Below are 19,073 nucleotides of genomic sequence, written 5' to 3' on the forward strand. Positions count from 1 at the left end.
AGCCGCAGGAGCGGGTGCCGGGAGGGGGGAAGATTCTGGGCCTCGCTAATTGGGGTTCTCTGCTCCTCTCGATCAGGCTCTGCTCTTTGTCTGAGCAGACAAGATAAGAAGGAAGCTGGGCTTTTCTAACAAGCGCGCCTGGCGGGGCCACGTGGTCATTTCCGAGCGGCCAGCGTCAGCCAGAGCCCCGTCGGTGAGGCGGTGCGATCGCCCCGCTCGGAAACCATTGGGCGTGCTGTCGCTGGGACAGCAGGAGGCCACCCTGAGCCCCGCTGAAATCCGCCTGCGGAAGGCCGCGGGGTCTGGTTGCAGCCCCGGAGAGATTCTCCTTCTGAGCGGCTGACCGTCTGGCTGGTCGGAACGAACACGTTCTGGCCGCCGGTCACTGCCCAAAGCGACGGCCGCCTCCAGACAAGCAGGGAGGCATCAGCACGCGGGGCCAGCGAGTGCCTGCGTTACAGGCCGTGGAAATCGTAAAAATCAAAGCAAACAACAGCACGTTTGCGTGCCTTTGTGTCTTTCCACCAGAAGGACGTGGAAAAACAAATAAGGATTCATCAGCACTTGTCTTTTTTTTTAAAAGAAATAGTATCTCTCCCCCGCTTCCCCCCCCCCCGCCGCCTCCCCCCCCAAAACGCCACTCAGTGACTTTGCGAGTTAAAGCAAGGAGATGCTTACTTTAAAATCTTAAAGGCCCCACATATCAGGTACTCCAGACCGAAAATAATTTGCGGTGCTGATACGGATTTTCTCCCTATCTGAATATACAAAGTATTATATGTTATATTGACATCCAGGCTAAATCTTTCCCTTATAAGGGGTTTGACATAAATAGCTTTTATTATGTAACTCTTAAATACAAGGGATACAACACATTTCTTAAAGGTCCCAGCTGCTATTGTTATCGTTCGAGACATAAAATTGGAATCCCAACTTCCAATATCAAGTTTTAGCGCAAACCCTATAAAATCTATCTTGTCAGAATGTGCCAGAACCTCTAAGCCCTTCTCAGCTGAACAAATTGCAGCTGCTGCTCTACCCTCGAGGTAGAGCCTCGACTTTGCGTGTGGCGCCTTCACAGCAAACTGGTCCTGGTTTTCGCCCTGCCGCCGGGGGCTGGCCGGGGAAGGCGTAGGTTTAGATTAGCCGTGTCCTACGCCGCTTGACAGGGTGACACGGGTCTGCAGGGCCGAGCCCGGGGCCTGGAGATAGGACCAGCCGGCAGGAATGCAGGGAATGTTTTTCTTCGGACTCTATCGAGGCACACAGACCATGGGGATTCTGTCTGTGGTGACAGCCTTAACATTTACCAGAGCCCGGGACGCCGCTGTAGAAATGGCATTGCCCACCCCGAAAGTGAGAAGGTAACGTTTATTTTTGTATTTTTTTCCTCTCTCTCCCATATACAGACTGTAGAAAGACCACCAAGCGTGGGCCATTTTTTTTTTTTTCCACCATGATGTACAATTCACATTTGTTAATCAAAAAAAAGTACCCGGGGTCATCCACCTAGCCTTTTTTTTTTTTTTTTTTTCCTTCTTCTTCTTCTTCAACAGGAAACGGGTTTCAGATGTTTATATGTTAAAAAGTAAGGCTACTAATCTGTTTAGCCATTTACCAGATCCTGGTGAACTCCCTCCTACATTTTAATGTTCAGACTCCATAGAATGACGTTTGTTTTATCCCGCTTGTAATTGAGAATGAAAAAACAAAATCGTTCAATAGTCACCTGCTTTTTTGGGACGGTTCCAGGAGAGGTTAGAATAAATGAATCTGGTCGTTTAGTGAAACCGTGCTCGTGGTGGCAATGGCCAACGTTGTGTTCGCGTTTGAAAATTCAACTTTCTCAGGCAATTCTTTCCAGCAGACCGCGGTCACATGCATTTTCGTGTATCTGTGGAGACATCCTATTTAGACTCAGGACAGAGGTTTCCAAAGACACACAGTTAGGAAATCTCCAGCAAAGGCAAAAGCTGTTCTTTTAAAACACGGGATCTTTTTCTTCGAACCGGCACGACATTTTCCACGGCGCGTCTCGATACTAGGCTGTAAATGGTAACGGAGAAAAACCATTTTCCCAGGGAGTCCACGGTCACTTGAAAGGACTTCGGCCTGATGTTTAGAAATCAAGATTTTTGTTTTATTGCTGGAATTTTCTTTTTCTCGCCCCAGGGCCGATCACTTCAAACAGTCTCGCTGCTGGTGAAAACGTGGCCGTTTAGTGTGGCAAAATGATGATACTTCTCTGTGCGGGGAGGTTCATGTATTTACAATCCGGGAGAAAGGAGCACAAACACGGGAAGTTTGAATGCTTTTTTGGTGAACTTGTTAGTGTGCGAATCACTGGCTGAAAAGGCTGTTTTAAATGTAGGACTCAAAACAGAAGCAATTGTATCATTTGTGAAACCTGGGTCTGACGGCCCCTACTCTTTATCCGTCTGCGTTCGACCCGATGTTTTCCGTCTGCAGATTGTGTAGGGAGGAAAACTGTGGCTTCTGGAGACGTTTTTGTCGAGGAGAGAGAAATAGGAAATTGAAATGAGCTCTTGAAAGCAGCCCCGTATCCCTGCATCGGCGAGAAGGGTTTTTGTAAACATTAAAACATGGGCAAAGAATCATTCTCAACTCCTGTGCGAGCATCCTTGCCTGCCTCCACCCCAGTATATACATTGATAGGATATTCTATGAGGCAAACATACAGTTGCTTTCTTTTTCACCAGACTTATCAGAAGTGGCCGGAGAAAAGGTGAGTTCAAGTGTAAAAACAGACGCGTAATCAACGTCCAGGCTCCTCTCAATGAGGATGGGAGGGATCGGACTAAACACAAAATACGTCTTTTTTTGGCAAACAGAAAAGCCATTTTGACTGCTGGGGGCATGTTTTACTCACGGCTGCTCCGGGATGGGTGTTAGGACCTCCTGGCACGAACCCAGGGACAAACACTAACGATCGCGCCGGCACTGAATGTGAGCAGAAATCGAGGAAAGCGGCAGAACCTTCTGTCGAGTGGGTCCCTCGAAGTGTAAGCACCCTAGCCGAGGCTGGTCCACGCAGAGCAAACCCCCACCAACCCCGGCTCGCTCTCCAGAATGTGCCTGCCATACCCAAGGTCCCGGAATCTCGCCCAAGAAAAGAACAGTTTCAGGGGCCCTTTGGCAAAGCACCGGGGGGCTGAAAAGGGCAGAGAGGAGGCCTGGGACGACATCTACGCAGCGTCCAAGAGGCCAAAGAGCCAACGGACAGAAGAAGACATTACTCTGATGAGGGGGCACAGACTCCGTGCCGGGAAATTTCCCGCGTGGGGCAGGACGCAGGGCATGGGGTTGGGGCTTCCTCGGCCGGCCTGTGTGACCATCACAGGAGACGACCCACTTTGGCTCAGTACTTTTTTTTTTTTTTTTTTTTTGACCGTCTCTCTGGGCCCTGGATCGCCAGGAACAGAAAAATGCCAAAGTCTGCAAATGCAGGGCAATCGCCGTGTCAGCTGAGCTGAGATGTTTCCCAAACGAACACCTGGACGATGTAAATCACCCCAGCGGTAAACACTTCAGGCCGGCGCAGGCCGCGGGCTGGCGGGCGGCACCCTCCCACCCGGCCGGGGTCCATAAACCAGGCGCTGGCCCGCAATCACAAACGTCCCTCTCACCGAGAAAGACCCCTCCCGGGATGGGAGCAGAGCCCCTTCACAGAGGCCACGCAGATAACCGACTGCCCTCGCCGCTGGCCGGCTTACCCTGGGCTGGTGTCTGGAGCACAGTCAGAGGTCTGTGTCGTTACGGATGGCCAGGCCCACGGGCGTCAAGGTGGCTATTTTCAAAGGCAGTGGGCAAAGGTAAAACCTAAAAAACAAACAAACAGAAGTCTTGTGTTTTAAACCTTGACAATAGAATCTGAATCATAGCCACAGTAATAACCGAAACGTCTCTGTGGAGGGTCCCCAAAGTTAGTAGAAATCCAAGTGTCCTTCCCTCCTTTAGAACATAGTGAATTAAGAGGTTAAATCTTCTCCGTGCCACCCTGGAATCCCCGACCCTTGACGGATGACCCTGCATCTGGCGTAAGCGATGGTTATAAAGATCCCTGAATGGGGGGAAGCGGACGGCGGAGGACAGAATACATCGCCCGAAAGGTCACCTCCTTGAGAATTTCCTTACATTCTGATGCTCTCCTTTAAGAAGAGAAATCTCTCCTTATGATTATCTGCTTAGGGGGAGTCTTTTAAACGGCACAGTTGTCCGCTTTGTAAAATCGGCCCGGGGCGTAGGCTTTTTATGGCTCTGTTCCTTTCTCCCCACGGCCCGGACCAGAGACGCGGAGGGAACCCGAGAGCCGTTCCCCTGCCTCCGGGATCAACTTTGCACCAAAGAAAAATAACCCGGAGAAATTATTCCTCAGCCAGGAACGAAGGAAGCCAGGATCAGATGGTTGCTGATCAGAGCAAATATTTAAACTGGATAAGTCAAGTCGAGCATTATTAAATAAAGCTTGTTTAATATGTCTCAAACAGAAAATGTCTTTTGAGGAGGGTTTTAGACGTGGGACTAGAAATCTGGCTGGGTGCATGTCTTGAGGCTTAATTGGTGTGCCCGGGATTTGTGTTCTTCAGACAGAAGCACGCTGTTGCTCCACGAATTGGTGTCCCCACCCCCCTCCCCTGCCCGCCGCCCTGTCGTCCTAAAACGAAAGCAGGAAAGGTTTTAGGTAGCTGTTGAAAACGGTTAATGCAACACAATGCGCGTGAGGCCGCTGACCCACGTTTTCACGTGGATGCATCAGACAAAGTGTAGCCTGGCCACCTTGGTGACGGGGTGACGGGGGTGACGGGCCACGGGCGAGATCACCCGTGTGCACAGCCACGTTTTCCCACCACGGTGCAGCGGGCAGCCGCTGACCCGTGCTCCCGCCAAACCTAAAACCACTCTCTGATGGGTTTTACACGATTTACGTTTTTCTGATGTATTTAGAGGACGCCAGATGTCTACGTTCAAATGAAAAAAAAAAATCATTGGGAATATAAGATCCTGCCCCTTCCCCACATTTGCTCGCTCATGACAGACGCCAGGTCTGTGTGCGTGTGCCGGCCAATTCAGAGCCGGGTCTGGGGTCTCCGCAGAGGGTCGGGAGGGGAGTTGGGTGTGTGTGACCACGGGCGCGTCTTTCTCTCCGGGCCACGTTTTCTCCTTCTGTAAAAAGGGTGGGGGCTGGCGACGCGCTGAGGCCCGTCCCCCTCGCTGAGAGTCTTTGCACTCCTCAGCGACCACCGTCTAGCTCGTTAAAGTCTCCTGACCCGCGGGAAGGAGCACCCGGAACCAGCTCGAAGCCGGACCTCAGAGAGCAGGCTGAGGCCCTCCCGCGCCCCAGTAGACCCGTGCGCCTGGGCGGGGGAGTTACGCCTTGTCTTTCTTCCCTCACCCCCAAAGTGATCTTTATATTCACTTAAGGGTTTTCGTTGTCAATGGACTGGACACGGATCGGACGGGGCACCCGGGACCCGCAGCCCCCGTCTGATTCATCTGCCCGGGGTGCAGTCACGCGCATCGTCAGACCCTACGGATTCCCTTCCTAAAAACCCCATGTCGCCCAGGGCCCTTCCTCGGGAAATCTGATTCCCTTTATCCCCAACACGGACAGACGGGCCGTCTACTTTTCGGCTCAGACCCACGGCCTGACCCTTCCCGTTAAGTCACCCTGGGCAGCAGCGTAGGCGGTGAAGGAAAACGTCCGGCGATGCGGCAGCAAAGCCTTGGTGCTGAGACGGTGGGAGCGGTCCGGCACCCCCGGCTGCCGTGCCTGTTCCCGGACAGGTGCCGCTGCCCCCTTCTTAGCGGACACCTGTGCATGCTGCCCGCAGGGACGGTGGCCCCGGCGACGGCCACGGAGCCTCAGGGCAGGACGGCGGGCAGCCCGACAGCGGCTTCTGTGCTCAGCTTTCCGGAGCCCTCGTCAGGCCGGAGGGGACGGGACAGCTGGGAATGCGTTGGTGGGGAGGCGCTCAGAAGGTGGCCTGGACTCTGGGTGGACGGGCAGGGGCCCAGGGGACCGAGGCCAGCGTTGGAGCAGGGCTGCTGTGGAAGAACCCCACGTGCCGCTCCGGCTGGGTCAGTGAGAGCGGCTGGGGAGCCTGGCCGTCGCTCCCAGCAGGGCAGAGGCAGCCCCTCCACCCCCTGAGCGTCAAAGCAGGAAGCCCGGGGGTCTGGAGAGGCACCATCTGCAAGACTGGACGTGTGGCCGGCCTGGGACACCGCGGGGGGAGGGGGTGACGGATGGGCCGGGCGGGAGGGGAGAAGAAAGCTGTGGGGTCAGGGACGTGCGGCGAGGAGCAGGAGGAGGAAAGTCCACTAGGGGCAGGGGGACCCCGCATCACCCTCCCCTTCACCGTCTGGCCGCAGCTCGTCCCCTGCTGCTCCCACCCTAAGCCTCCCACCCCGCCCCCTGGCGGCTCTCAACCCTGACTGTCCCTGATGGTCCCCTAGAAAGCTTTGACGGTGCGGAAGCCTGGCACCACCCCCAGAGATCGGGGAGGCCTTAGGCTGGGCGGGGGTCCCCACCAATGTTTTTACTGGCTCCCAGGGGTTCCGTGAACAGTCAGGGACTGAGACCGCCGTCCTGACCCTAAACTCCCAGGTGCAGACTTCTTCTGTGAGCTTCCTCTTGTCTAACTGGACACGGCAGAGGCTTGGCTGTTGGTAACTCGAGCACTGGAGACGCTGTGTGGGTGGTGGGCCAGCCCCGGTCCGGGGACGCAGCATCGGTAAGGATGCCCGCGGCGTGCACACCGGGCTGGGCATCTGGGCGACCGAGGGGCCCCTCGTTAACTTGCACACCCCGCTCGTGGCCCAGGGCCTAGCGTCCAAACTGAAAGCACAGGCAGGTTCTGAGCCCAGAGTGGGACTTCCACAAAGCTCTCTCGAATCTTCGCGTGGCTCCCTCTTCCTTGGTAAAGGTAGCAGGACAAAATAAAAACAAAATTTTAAATTCTTCTGGGGAAAAAAAAAAAAGCAAATCTTGATGAACTGGAACGTACAGCCCAGTTACCTGCTCTAAGTAACCCTCATGTTCCGTTGGCCCCTTGTAAATCGCAAGCCTCCTTCATGAGACTTCGAGTAGAGTATCGAGAAGTCCAGACACCGTCGGGGAGCCTCATGCGGCCTCATTCATGGCAACACCCTATGGGGCGCGTGTTACTTTGTGCCCATTTCGCAGATGGGGTAAGTGGAGGTGACTTCCCTGAAGCACACAGGTAGTTTGTGCCAGAGCTGGGGTGGGAACCCCGTCGGCAGTGCGGGGAAGAGAGGCGGGCGCCGCAGCTGGAAGATGCAATGTTCTCTCGGAGAACCCCTCGGACGGTGTCAAAGCAGCAGGCCGGCCCCACCAGCGCTGCTCCTCTCCGTGGGGCGCTCTTGCCTCTGAGGGCCTCCGTTTGCTGCCCCACAAGGTGGGGCTCAGCTGGGGTGGCCCCGCACACGCGCAGCCTGCCCTCCACAGGCAGGAACGCGCGGCCACCTTCCTCCTCCGTCGGGCCTCCCGTGGGGCTGGTGACGGGCTGGGGTCTGTTTGTTCTCAGGGAAGGAAGAACGCTTTCTGGAAATGCCAAGCCTCTCTTTGCCGAGACAAACCTCGGGGCTTGACACAGAAAGAGAGTGAGGCAGGCTCGGGAAGGAGGCAGGAGCTCTGGCTGGCCCAGCGGACCCCTGCCCCTCTGACACGGCTCCGGCCTCCGTGCGAGTGGTGGGAGGGCACGCGGCCCCTCCCCACGAGGAGATGGGAGCCAGCCCTGTCCCTGCTTCTCCATGGGGCTGTGGCTTCTGCAAAGCCAGGGCCCGGCCAAACTGCCTCGCGCAGCCTCTGACCCCAGAGGCCAGGCCCCCCCTCTACTCGGTAGGCCCAGGAGCCTCCCCTATGCCCTCTGAGCCCTGCCCACCTGACCTCAGCTCTGGGACCCCCCCCCCTCCCATCTCCAGGCTGTAAAAGGGGGCTCCTCCCGCCTCTGAAGTGTGGCTGTGAGAATTACGTGAGGCAATGATCCATGCTTGTAAAGGGCCAGCCCAGAGCCTTCCAGAACCTTCCGCAGAGTCACAACAATAAGAAACAAACAGCCCAAATGGGGCACCGGCCCAGAAATAGCTCATCCTGGCACCAACCAGAGGAGGTAGGGACCACCTAGGACGCATTTTTCAGATGCAAATACTGAGGCACGGAGCAGTTAGGAGTTTACCCACACGTGGAGCGGACACTGGAACCCAGGCGGTCTGGCTGAGGGCCGTCAGCCTCTATAGTCTCTCCACACACTTGACAGATGGGAGCGAAGATTATTACTGGGGGGGGGGGGGGGGTGGGGGAGGTTGATCATTATTTGGTTTTTAAAACACTTTTAATTTGGGGATCATTACAGACGCACACACAGTTGTAAGGAATAATTTGGGAAGATCCCCGTATACCTTCCGGCCAGTTTCCCTCAGTGGTGACGCCCTGCATAGCTTCGGCATGAGGTCACAACCGGGATGTGACGTCAGCACAGCCGACCGTGCTATTCAGGCCAAAGGGGAGCAGGGCTCCCAGGCAAGTGAGGTGTCTGCTCAGACCCCATGGCCCTCCACTCGGTACCCCTCGCCCTGCCCTCCTTGTCCTTAATATGACCTGACGTCTGCGGGGCTGTTTACGCTCCCCCAGAGACGCAAGTTGCGGGAGGTCAGAGATTTGCCCGTGGCGTTCGCTGCTGTATCCCCTGCGTGGAGAACAGGGCCTGTCACGTCCGGCCTTAGTACATAGTTCTGAACGGATGGGTGAGTGAATGATGCTTCCTCACGGGGCCACATGAGCTCCCTTTTAAAAACACCTATAGGGGCGCCTGGGTGGCGCAGTCGGTGAAGCGTCCGACTTCAGCCAGGTCACGATCTCGCGGTCCGCGAGTTCGAGCCCCGCGTCGGGCTCTGGGCTGATGGCTCGGAGCCTGGAGCCTGCTTCCGATGCTGTGTCTCCCTCTCTCTCTCTGCCCCTCCCCCGTTCATGCTCTCTCTCTCTCTCTCTGTCCCCAAAAATAAATAAAAGTTGAAAAAAAAAATAAAATAAAAAAATAAAAACACCTATAAACTGGGCTCAGTGCTCCCGACCCGCAGGGTGTGGTGAGATCAGGGCAACCTGACACCTGTCGAGAGTCCGGCCCTTGGTGTCCAGGGGGGTCTCAGCACGGTGGCTGGGGCTGTGCTCCCTCTCCTACCCGGGGAAGCTTCCCCCTGCCCCTCCAGCCTGTGTCGCTGACCTGACCGTTCTGGGAGTCTCACTGCCGCCCTCCCTCCGGGGTCTCTGGGGTTTGTCAGGCCCTGTAAAGGGCCTGTGATCTTTCAACAGTTAGAGCATCGCCAATAAGAGGTTTGCTTTGCGGCACTTGAAGGAGGAGGGCTTTCTGGAGGGTGGCACGGGTCTCAAGTACCCTGAAGTCGGCTGATTCGGCTCGCTTGGAATAACAGACATTTAACACCTTCCATTGTTCTGGGCCTGGGCCCCAGAGCCCTGCTGGGACTGGGGGGCCGCGGGTTCCTCCGGTTCACAGGGGAGGCCGCCCTCCTCGGCACCAGGTCTGAGACCCAGTCTCCCCCTAGCAAGCCTACCAAACCCGAGGGATCGCCACACCCCACACCTGCCTCCTTGGAGGAGGAAGCGGGGCATGGGATCTCGTAGTGTCAACAGCCCCTTAAGCGATAATCCTAGACGTACCTGCCCCTCATGCCTTTTCTCATATTTGCCGTTTCAGTTCCTGACGAGTGGGGGATCTGAAAACCACCACATTTCTTCCTATTGTAAAGTAAGTGTCTTATGTTTATTATAAAACAAAACGTTCAGTATAGAAAGTTGATTAAGAAAGGGAAACACTTAAGGAATAATTTCTTGATTATCCATAACCCTGCCATTTGGGGATTAGCCACTTTACACATTTTGCTATATTTTCTCTCTCTTTCTCTCCATTTATGTACATGTGTATAACACAGTTAGAACGATATAATTTTAGATCCTGTTTTCCCCATAACCACTGTATCATGAAATGTTTCTGTTCCTTGAAAATATCATTTGGGAACATGTATATTTAAAAATAATTGTCTTTTAACGTTTATTTATTTTTGAGAGAGAGAGAGAGAGACAGAGAGAGACAGAGCATGAACGGGGGAAGGTCAGAGACAGAGGGAGACACAGAATCTGAAACAGGCTCCAGGCTCCGAGCCGTCGGCACAGAGCCCGATGCGGGGCTCGAACCCCAGAACCGCGAGATCGGGACCTGAGCCCGAGTCGGACGCTCCACCGACTGAGCCGCCCAGGCGCCCCGGAACACGTATGTTTTAAAACTGAAAAACCGAACCCTGTTGTGGACAACAAAGAAGATGCTTCGGCAGAGTGAGCAGAAACGCCAAGACAGGACGTAGCCCGTCCTACTCCTGACCGACGTGGGGGCTGCTCCTGGACGGGCACCTTCGTACACGAGGATGCGGATGCAAATCCTTGGACGCGAGTCGTGTGTGTTTGTTTCCTGCGGTAACTTCCTGGTGCAGGAGCCACAGCTCAGAGGGTGTGGACGCTTCTAAGCTACTGCGTGCATACTGACAAGTCACCGCGTGGAGAGGCTGTAAATTCACGGACCCGTCCCCCAGCTGTGCCCGCGAGCGCCTGTATCTTTCCACCTTGGTGTTCAGGCCTTTGCCTTGTTTTTTTGTTTTTTGTTTTTGCTAATTTAAGGAGCCAGGACTTGGAGTCACCACTGTGGTTCTGAGACACCTGACTTCACTTCTAAACACCTTCATCTGGTCCATTAGCTACCACACTGGGAGACAGCAACTGCGGGGTGTTATGGGAACGGAGAGGCCGGCTCTCCATCTGTGAGAGCATCAATTCCCTTTGCAGAGCTCAGGCATGGGGACAGGGGCCACCCCTCTGAGCAGCTATCAATCGTGGCTGCCTGTGGGGAATTTGCTGGAGAGGCCAGCCCCGGGAAACTGGAGCCGGAGGAAGGGGGCACAGAGACTTCTCGTGAGATTGTAGGTGGGAAGGATGGCTTGCAAACTCACCCCCTGTGGCTGAAAGAAGCTTGCCTTAAGGAGCCTTCCCCTTTTAAAAAGCAAACACAAGAAATGGACCCTTTGAAGGGTCCGAACCCATGACATTCGGCGCATTCACGGCATCGTGCAGTCGCCACCTCTGTGTGGTCCTCCGACATCTCTGTCGTCCCCAAAGACACCAGGCCCGTTCGCACTCCCCGTTCTCCGTAGGCCGGCCTGGAACCGCACATCCGCCCTCCGTCTCCCTCACTGGCCTCTTTGGGATATTTCACGGAAGCGGAGCCCCACAGCTTGCCAGCCTTTGTGTCTCCCTGCCCCCCGCATCACCGTTCCCAGCTGCTGCCTGCTGTGCCCGGGGCTCGTACGGCTGGGCGATAGGCCACCGCCTGGACGGACCGCAGTCTGTCCATCCAGTCCCCCGCTGACGGCCACTTGCACCGTTCGCAGCTTTGGGTTACGTCCGCAGCAGTGGGATTGCGGATCTCACGGACACTCCGGATTTAACTTTCTGAGGAGCTGTCGGACGGTTTTCCACAGCCCCGCCCCTTCCACGTTCCCACCAGCAGGGCAGGGGGGGTCCGATCTGTGTACAGAGGGAGAGATAACGGCTAATTCCAACAGCATCTTCCCGAGGCGCCGTCCTGCCTTCTTGGTCCACGTAACAATCCCAGCGTGGCACTCCCGTGCTGTCACCTGGCCGGCGGTCTATTTGAGACCCTCGGCAGGCCACAGCCCACTTAACGTTCTGATGCCTCCACCTCCTGGCTATGCCTCCGCCCCTCCCGCCTCAGTTTCCTCCCTTAGGAAACGACGCAGCTACGTCTAGTTGACTGGCTGCCCCAAGCCCCGTGCCAGGCGTGTGGTGGCGCCTCGTAATGACGAGCCGTGAGGTCCCATCCAGGAGGCGCGTGGGGGGCCGTCAGAGGCCGACCGAGGGACCCCCGAGCCTGTGCGGTTTCACCAACTTACTACGTTGCCATCGATAATGCAAAACAGACGATTAGAACCACATCTGAGCACGACTGACAAGTGCCTCTAATACATACAGAAATGGCCAAAGGGGGTGGGTCTGAGCCAGGCTGGTTCCAGTGTCCCTGTGACAGAGAGGATGGTGTGGCCGCCAGGGGGGACCGGATGCCCCACCTCTGTGGCCTAGCAGGCTCCGTATAAAACCTTCAAGGGCTAAATAAATGCAGTAATTTACAGAGAAGAGGCCTCCCAGGGCTGCCTCTGGCACTGAGGCCTGAGGACCAGGCCAGCATCTGTCTTCTCGGGTGACGTGTTCCTGTCAACAGTCACCCTAGCGGGAACAGGACCCAGCAAGACAGTGTGGCAGCCTCCCTTCCGCTCTGTGTTCTTCTTGGTGGTGAAGGGGAGGGGGCAGCTGCAGGGCTGCAGGGCAGGGGAGGGCAGGGGGAGGGCAAGGGAGGGCAGGGCTGCAGGGCAGGGAGGGCTCAGTTCTCTGTCCCCAGTTGTCCTGGCTCCCTGAGGCCCCTACGGGATCAGAGCCGAGTCCCCCGGAAGTCCAGACTCCCTCAGGGACGCAGGGCTGAGTGTGGCGCAAAGCCTCGCAGGCCCAGAGCGAGCAGGATGGGAGTCTGGACCCGCAGTCCAGGCAGGTGGGCTTCCAAGGAGCGCGGGGCACACGCCCTGGCCTTGCACGGAGGTCCGGTTCTAGAGCACGCTCTTTTCAGCATGCTGTGATCTCGGGCAAATCTCACATCTCTCCAAGGGGTACATTTGTTTCAATTTCATCTCTGTATTTGAGAAAGAGAGAGAGAGAGAGAGAGAGAGAGAGAGAGCTAGCAGAGGAGGGGGACGGGTGGGGGGAGAGAGAATCTTAAGCAGGGCCCACGCTGAGCCGGGCTCGGTCCCACAACCCTGGGATCGTGGCCTGAGCCCAAATCAAGAGCCGACGCTTAACCAACTGAGCCACCCACGTGCCCCCAGGGACCCATTTTTATCTACAAGACGAAGACGAGCAATTTTCACCTGCCAGGGTGGTGAAATGAAACCAACACAACGTTCGTTGACAGGCATCAATAATTTCGCGGGTGTGAAAAGGGGGCGTGTTTTGGCCAGCGGTGTCCAATGCAAATATAACTCAAGCCACACGTGGAATTTGAAATCTTCTAGCGACTGCGTTAAAAAAGATGTAGAAAGAACCAGGCGGAACTGATTTTAAAATACCTTAACCCAATATATCCAACGCGTTATCCTGCAGTTAATGTGAAGATGGGAGATATTTAAAATTCCTTTATACTAACTCTTCAAAACATGGCAGCACATCTCAGCTCAGACCAGCCACACTGCCAGGGCTCAGTAGCCACGTGTGGCTGTGCAGTGTGTGTCTAGAACCATCCTATTTCCTGGGCAAGAGGAGTCCCACCCGGGGCGCTGGGGGGGGGGGGTGCTGTCTGCCATATCACCAGTCTGTCCTGATGGGGCACTGGCTTCCCGAGGGGGGAGACGGTGCAGAGGTGGGGATCAGGTAGGTCCTTGCCACTTCCACAGCTTCAGGGTTTGATACGTTTGGGGGCGGGGTTAACTTAAAAATCTGTTTGCATATAAAGAAGATGCAAATTTTAGCGAGAAGGATGCTCACTGCAGCGTCATCACAATAGGGTGGCTGTGAAATCAGCCAAGTGGCCGCAGAAATCGTCACCTCGAGGTAACTGGTGACCTGGACAAGGCGGGGGTGGGGGTGGTGGTCAGTGACCGGGGGAGGGCGGAAGCCAGGCGAGTGGGTGAGAAGGCCGGCGATCCCATTTCTGTGTTTTAAGTAAGAACACCTGGATGGACATCGACCAAAATGTTCACTGTCATCTCCGGCTGGTGGAACACGGTGGGTTTTTGGCCTCCTCTTTTTTTTTTTATCTGTATGTTCCAATTTTCCTGTAACAAACGGCGTTAGTTGAGGAATATGTACATTTTCAAAAATAAACGCGATATATTGGAATTGTAATATAATTCCGCTTTCAGGGTGGTAAAGGGAAAAGGAATCACTGACCACAGTTGGGGTGAGGAGGGGGGCTCTGATTTCTCTGAGGTTCCATGACACCGAGTGTCTGAAATCCCCACCCGACCCTTCCCCTAGATTCACCCCAACTTACTCGGTCCTCCGCGGGCATCCTGTTCCTATTAGACCGTAAGCAACTTCAGGGGCCCGGAAAAGCTTCACTGAACATCTACTAAATTCCTGGACCTGTGCATCTTTATTATTTTTAAATTTTTATTAAAAAATTTTTTTATGACATTTATTTATTTTTGAGAGACAGAGTAAGGCAGAGCATGAGCGGGGTAGGAGCAGAGAGAGAAGGAAACACAGAATCCGAAGCAGGCTCCAGGCTCTGAGCCGTCAGCACAGAGCCGGACGCGGGGCTCAAACCCACGGACCGTGAGATCAAGACCTGACCCGAAGTCGGACACGTAAGCAGCCGAGCCACCCAGGCACCCCTGTCCATCTTCATTAATATGAACGTTAATCCCGTCCTCCCGACAGCCACAGACAGGAAGGCACTCGCACCGTCCCCAGGTTACAGATGAGGAAGCCACGCATAGCAAGGGTTAAGTAACTGCCCAGGTTCACGCTCCCGGTGAACGGTGGTGCCCGGGTTCTGAAGCCAGACCATCTACCTCCAGACCACACGCCCCTTCTCCTTGACTACACAGACCGTGGCCCCTTCCTCTAAATCACATTTCTGGCTCCTGGCAGGGTGGACTCCATCCGTATCTCTGACTCTTCTGTGCCTCCCTGGGGGTCCCAGCTTGGTGGGAGCCCAGTGTTGAACTGACCCTCAGCCACCGCTGACCCACTGCAGCAAGAGAAGGTGTGTGTCTTCAGTGCTCTGCTTTGGGCCCGGAGCGAAATCAAGGGCGTCTTAGGATCAGGACTGGAGGAACTGCAAAAGGGGAAGTGTGAACAGCCAAGAAAATGAACGTGTGTGTGTGTGTGTGTGTGTGTGTGTGTGTGTGTGTGTGTGGGCTGTGCGGGTATATTTTCGTGGGGTGGGAGCTGGAGAGGGGGGCTGTTTAGTTTAGGCAAAGGCTCAAGCTGGTCCTTGCTGTTACCAGGAAGCCCAAATGGGGAGCCAGGAAAAGACCCCAGGGATGCCGCACGCCTGGGACAACGGTGCTCCTCCCTTCTCGTATCCCGGACTTGTACGCTCCCAAGAATTTGCAGGACACCGTGCCGTGCGGGCGCTGTGCTGGCCCAGGGTGCCTGGTAAGGACAGCCAACACTGACAGGGCCCCCCGGGAGCCGTCAGGAGCGGGCGCGTCTGAAGAATGTCACCTCCGTCAACCGCTGCAACGCCCTCACCTGCCCCCTGAGCTCCCAGCCCTGGCTGTCCCCAGGGCACCGAGGTGTGTGGCCAGAGTTCCACCTCCAGCACGCACAGAGTGGCCGGTGAGCGCCGCCTCGCCTCAGCAGCTCCGCAGACTGCCTCCCAGGGAGGAGCAGGCCTTTGTGGGAGACGATGGGTTCCCTTTAAGGAAGAGACCCGAGGAGCCTTAAGACATGCTGCTACCCGGGCCGCCCGGAAGTTCTGGTCTCACTGGTCTGGGTGGGACCCGGGATCAGTCTGGGTTTTGTGTTTGTTTTTGGATCAACTCGGGTGATTCTCTAACCCTTTGCCACTCAGTGGGCGTCCCTGTCGCCAGAGTCCCGCTGGGTTTAACGCCCAGTGTCACTGTCTTGAAATTCATCACTGTTGAGCGGGGAGGGGCCTGGTGCTTCCTTTCGGCCCTGGGCCCCCGGGGTTATGCAGCCCCGCCTGGAGGGTTCTTCCTCCCACAGACCCAGGCTCCCGACTCAACACCTGAGGCCGGCCTGGGCTTTCTGGATGTTGTAAAATACAGATGGCTTGTGGCGGCCCAGGTTATACAACACGAGGTAATCAATCCGACGAGTAAACACAGCGTGGACAATCAAAACCAGCCACGGTGCAAAATGGGGCAGAAGGCTGAGAGGCCGTGAGAGGCGGGGACAGGACCGAGGGCAGGACCAAGGACAGGACCGAGGGCAGCACCTCACCTGGGGCCTGGCCCCCGCCCTCAGGGTTTGCTCCTTCACAGGGCTGATGGCGGTGCACCTCACCGATGCCTCCCCTCGCCTCTCCCTGCCCAGATGGTCTCTCTCCCTCCTCCGCTCCGCCAAGCTCCCCATTCCCTATAACCACCCGTGGAGGTGGAGGGGGGCCCCCAAAGTATGTCTACATCCTACTCCCTGCACCTTGTTTGGAGATGGGGCCTTGTTTGGAGAAAGGGTCTTTGCAGATGTGATTAGGTTAAGAATTGCAGAGGAGACCATCCTGAATCCTCTCCCTAGACCAGAGGGGAGGAGAGGCTGTGGGGGACAGGGACAGAAGAGGAGGGACTCGGTCACAAGCTGAGGGACGCCTGGGCCCCTAAGACCTGGAAGAGGCGGGAAGGATCCTCCCCTCCAGCCTCTGGAGCGAGGCCCTGTGACACCGTGAATCGGGGCCTTCTGGCCTCCCAAACTGGGAGAGAATAAGTTGTTGTTGCTCTAATCACCTGGTTGGCGGCAATTATTTTTGGCAGCTCCCTCCAACTTCTTCTCTGCTTTGTTTTGTGTCAGCTTCGTGAGCTCTCCCCCGCCTGCTGTAAGCCGGGCGAGGCTCTGTGTGTGTGCGTGCTGCTCACGGCCGTGGCCCCAGTGCCTTTACAGCGGCAACCGGAGCCTCCGGGCCCCAGGGAGCGAGAAGCATTGCTCTGGTCCTCAAAGTGACCAGTGGGGCAGCAAACTGCCAGCAAAGCCCGGACCTCAGCCGCAGGCAGCCCGATGACTCCCGGGAGGGGTCTGCTCCTCTGACTCACACCCGGAGACCCTCACCCCCACCGCGAGCGCCCCAAGCCCTTGCCTTCCCAGCTGCCCAGCGTGCTCCCCCTTACTGGGGCCCCAGGACGCGATGCTCAAGTAGATGCCCATGCCGGTCTCTGCGTCTTAATTTAGATCATCCTGACGGATGGGTGTCCTGCCGACCATCTTCTTCGCGCCCCTCCCGATTCAGTCCTCCCTTCCCTGGCGGCCGACCTGCCTGGACTCCATCGTCCCACCCTGGCCTGTGCTCCCGGCTGGAGCTGGCAGCGGGGGCTCCGTGGACCACAGGACGGTGAGGGGAGGGAGGCTGGGCGCTCTCTGCTCCCTCCCCGCTGGGCCACCTCCACCTGGCGGGTGGTGTCCCCTACCTGAGGTCACAGCTCCCGTTGGGGTCCTCTCCATGTGGACACCCTGCCATGATGTCACCTGTGTCCCCTCATCCCTGCAGTCCCCTGCTGCTGCCTCCCATCCCTCCCCCAGGTCCACAGACCTTGGCCACACCTTGCAAATGTTGCTGTTGTTAAAGCCCCTTCAATTTATTTTTTGTTTATTTGTTTATTTTGAGACAGCCAGCCAGAGAGAATCCCAAGTAGGCTTCGCGCTGTCAGCATAGAGCCCGACGTGGGGCTCAAACCCATGAACCGTGAGATCGTGACCTGAGCCGAAATCAAGAGCCGGATGCTTCACCGACTGAGCCAGCCAGGTGCCCCCAAACACCTTCAATTTAAAACCCAGTTCGAGCGGCTGTTTATTTCCAGCCCAGCGAGACCCGGACTGATCCCGTGTCCCTAACCGGGCTATTACCGGTTACCCGCTGTCCACGCACCTGACGCCTACTGGAAGGTGGGGTTCCGCGCCCAGCTTACCCCTCGGAGGAGACACTCCCCGCTGGAACACGGGCTCGGGGAGCCCAGGGGCTTCGTCTTCCTTTTCCCGGAATTCCTGCTGAGATCATGGCAGAGTCGCCCCTAGTCATACGAGAGGGTCCAGGGAGGTGGATCCCCCAGGGGTAACGTTTCGCAAAACGGCCGTACGAAGGTGCCAGCGGCGTCTCAATGCTGACACCACCCACCTGGTCACTCACATCTCTGTCAGATCTACCTGTGGTCGTGCGCGCGTGTGAGCTCAGGGTTGTGCATGACGTGCACGTTTCCCTCAGCACCAGGAAGCTGTTAATCTGATCTCTCTGGATTTTGTATTCTAACCTGATTTCTTCAAGAGCCTCTTAAGACCTTATTTTGTGACGACTTTCCTCCCACTGCCAGAACCGTGCCTGGCACGTGACAGAGACTCAAACGCCTTTACCGGCTGAGCATCGGGTGCGTTTCGTCCTCAGGACCCCCCGTTTGCGCGGACGGGGAAGCGGGGCTCAGGGCTGGGCTCACGCTGGGGGTCTTGAGGCCCCGGGGGCCGCAGTCTGGCTCCTGCTGTCCCTGCTGCACCCCGAGGGGTGGCACGGAGGGCATCTGGATGCAGGGGGTCCCGGGCACCCCTGTTCAACCTCGGCGTCTTCCCCTCCGTCTGCGGGTCGTCCTTCCCACAGCTGTGCCGGGCGGCCGTCCCCCGAGCCCGTCCAAGGCCGATAAAAAGTGCCGGGCAGGACGCGGCGGAGCCTGGAGGCCGGCCGGCCTGATAACTGGCTTCGCTTTGATGTTTTTCAAGTTCAGAACGGACCCCGGGCCCCTTGGCCAGCGTTGCATGCTTGTTTATTTTTGTCGCCGTGTAGGCTTGTGTGATTTCCCCTTCCCAAGTGGGACAGCTATCATTATTGCTGTCATTACCCTATTGGAAACGTTGCTAAACGCACTCTCCCGCTCCACCCCACCCCTCCTTCCAAGCGCCTGAGGAAGACCACCCACGACGTCAGACCTTCCCTCCATTTAATTTTAGTCTCAGGATGTAAGTTTGCAATTTCATCACAATTAAAAAAAAAAAAAAAAAACGCAAACCGAAACGAGACTGGTTTTCCTACCCCAGACCTGCGGACCGTCCCTCCCTGACAGGCGGGCTCAGGAGCTGCCCGAGAGTCCCCAAGCACGGCGAGCTTTCAGGGCACGGGGACCCGGGAACGGTTTCGCAAGAAAACACGGAATACTGTCCTAAGTTACGTTCCAAATGCGTTAGATCAGAAAAAGACCGCTAAGCTGTGTTCTTCTCATAAATACCAGTGAATTAGTCAGAGGGC

The 19,073-nt window shown here is 56.3% G+C and overlaps 2 long non-coding RNA genes across 3 annotated transcripts in view; one reads left to right on the top strand and one right to left on the bottom strand.

Annotated features, from left to right (window-relative positions):
* Window positions 1–1,416: 1,416 nt before the first annotated feature.
* Window positions 1,417–19,073, bottom strand: part of LOC125158779 (uncharacterized) — a 256,916-nt gene continuing 239,259 nt past the window's right edge. For both annotated transcript variants that reach the window (XR_007149488.1, XR_007149487.1), the window contains exon 3: window positions 1,417–3,840. This is a non-coding gene — a long non-coding RNA (uncharacterized LOC125158779). The remainder of the gene's footprint in view (window positions 3,841–19,073) is intronic.
* Window positions 14,414–18,828, top strand: LOC125158778 (uncharacterized). Its single transcript, XR_007149486.1, has 5 exons — window positions 14,414–14,475; window positions 14,762–14,876; window positions 15,121–15,271; window positions 17,021–17,180; window positions 17,458–18,828. It is a non-coding gene; the product is annotated as an uncharacterized LOC125158778 (long non-coding RNA).

The sequence above is a fragment of the Prionailurus viverrinus genome, unplaced genomic scaffold (assembly GCF_022837055.1).
Source record: "Prionailurus viverrinus isolate Anna unplaced genomic scaffold, UM_Priviv_1.0 scaffold_38, whole genome shotgun sequence".
In the NCBI taxonomy this organism is placed as follows: Eukaryota; Metazoa; Chordata; class Mammalia; order Carnivora; family Felidae; genus Prionailurus; species Prionailurus viverrinus.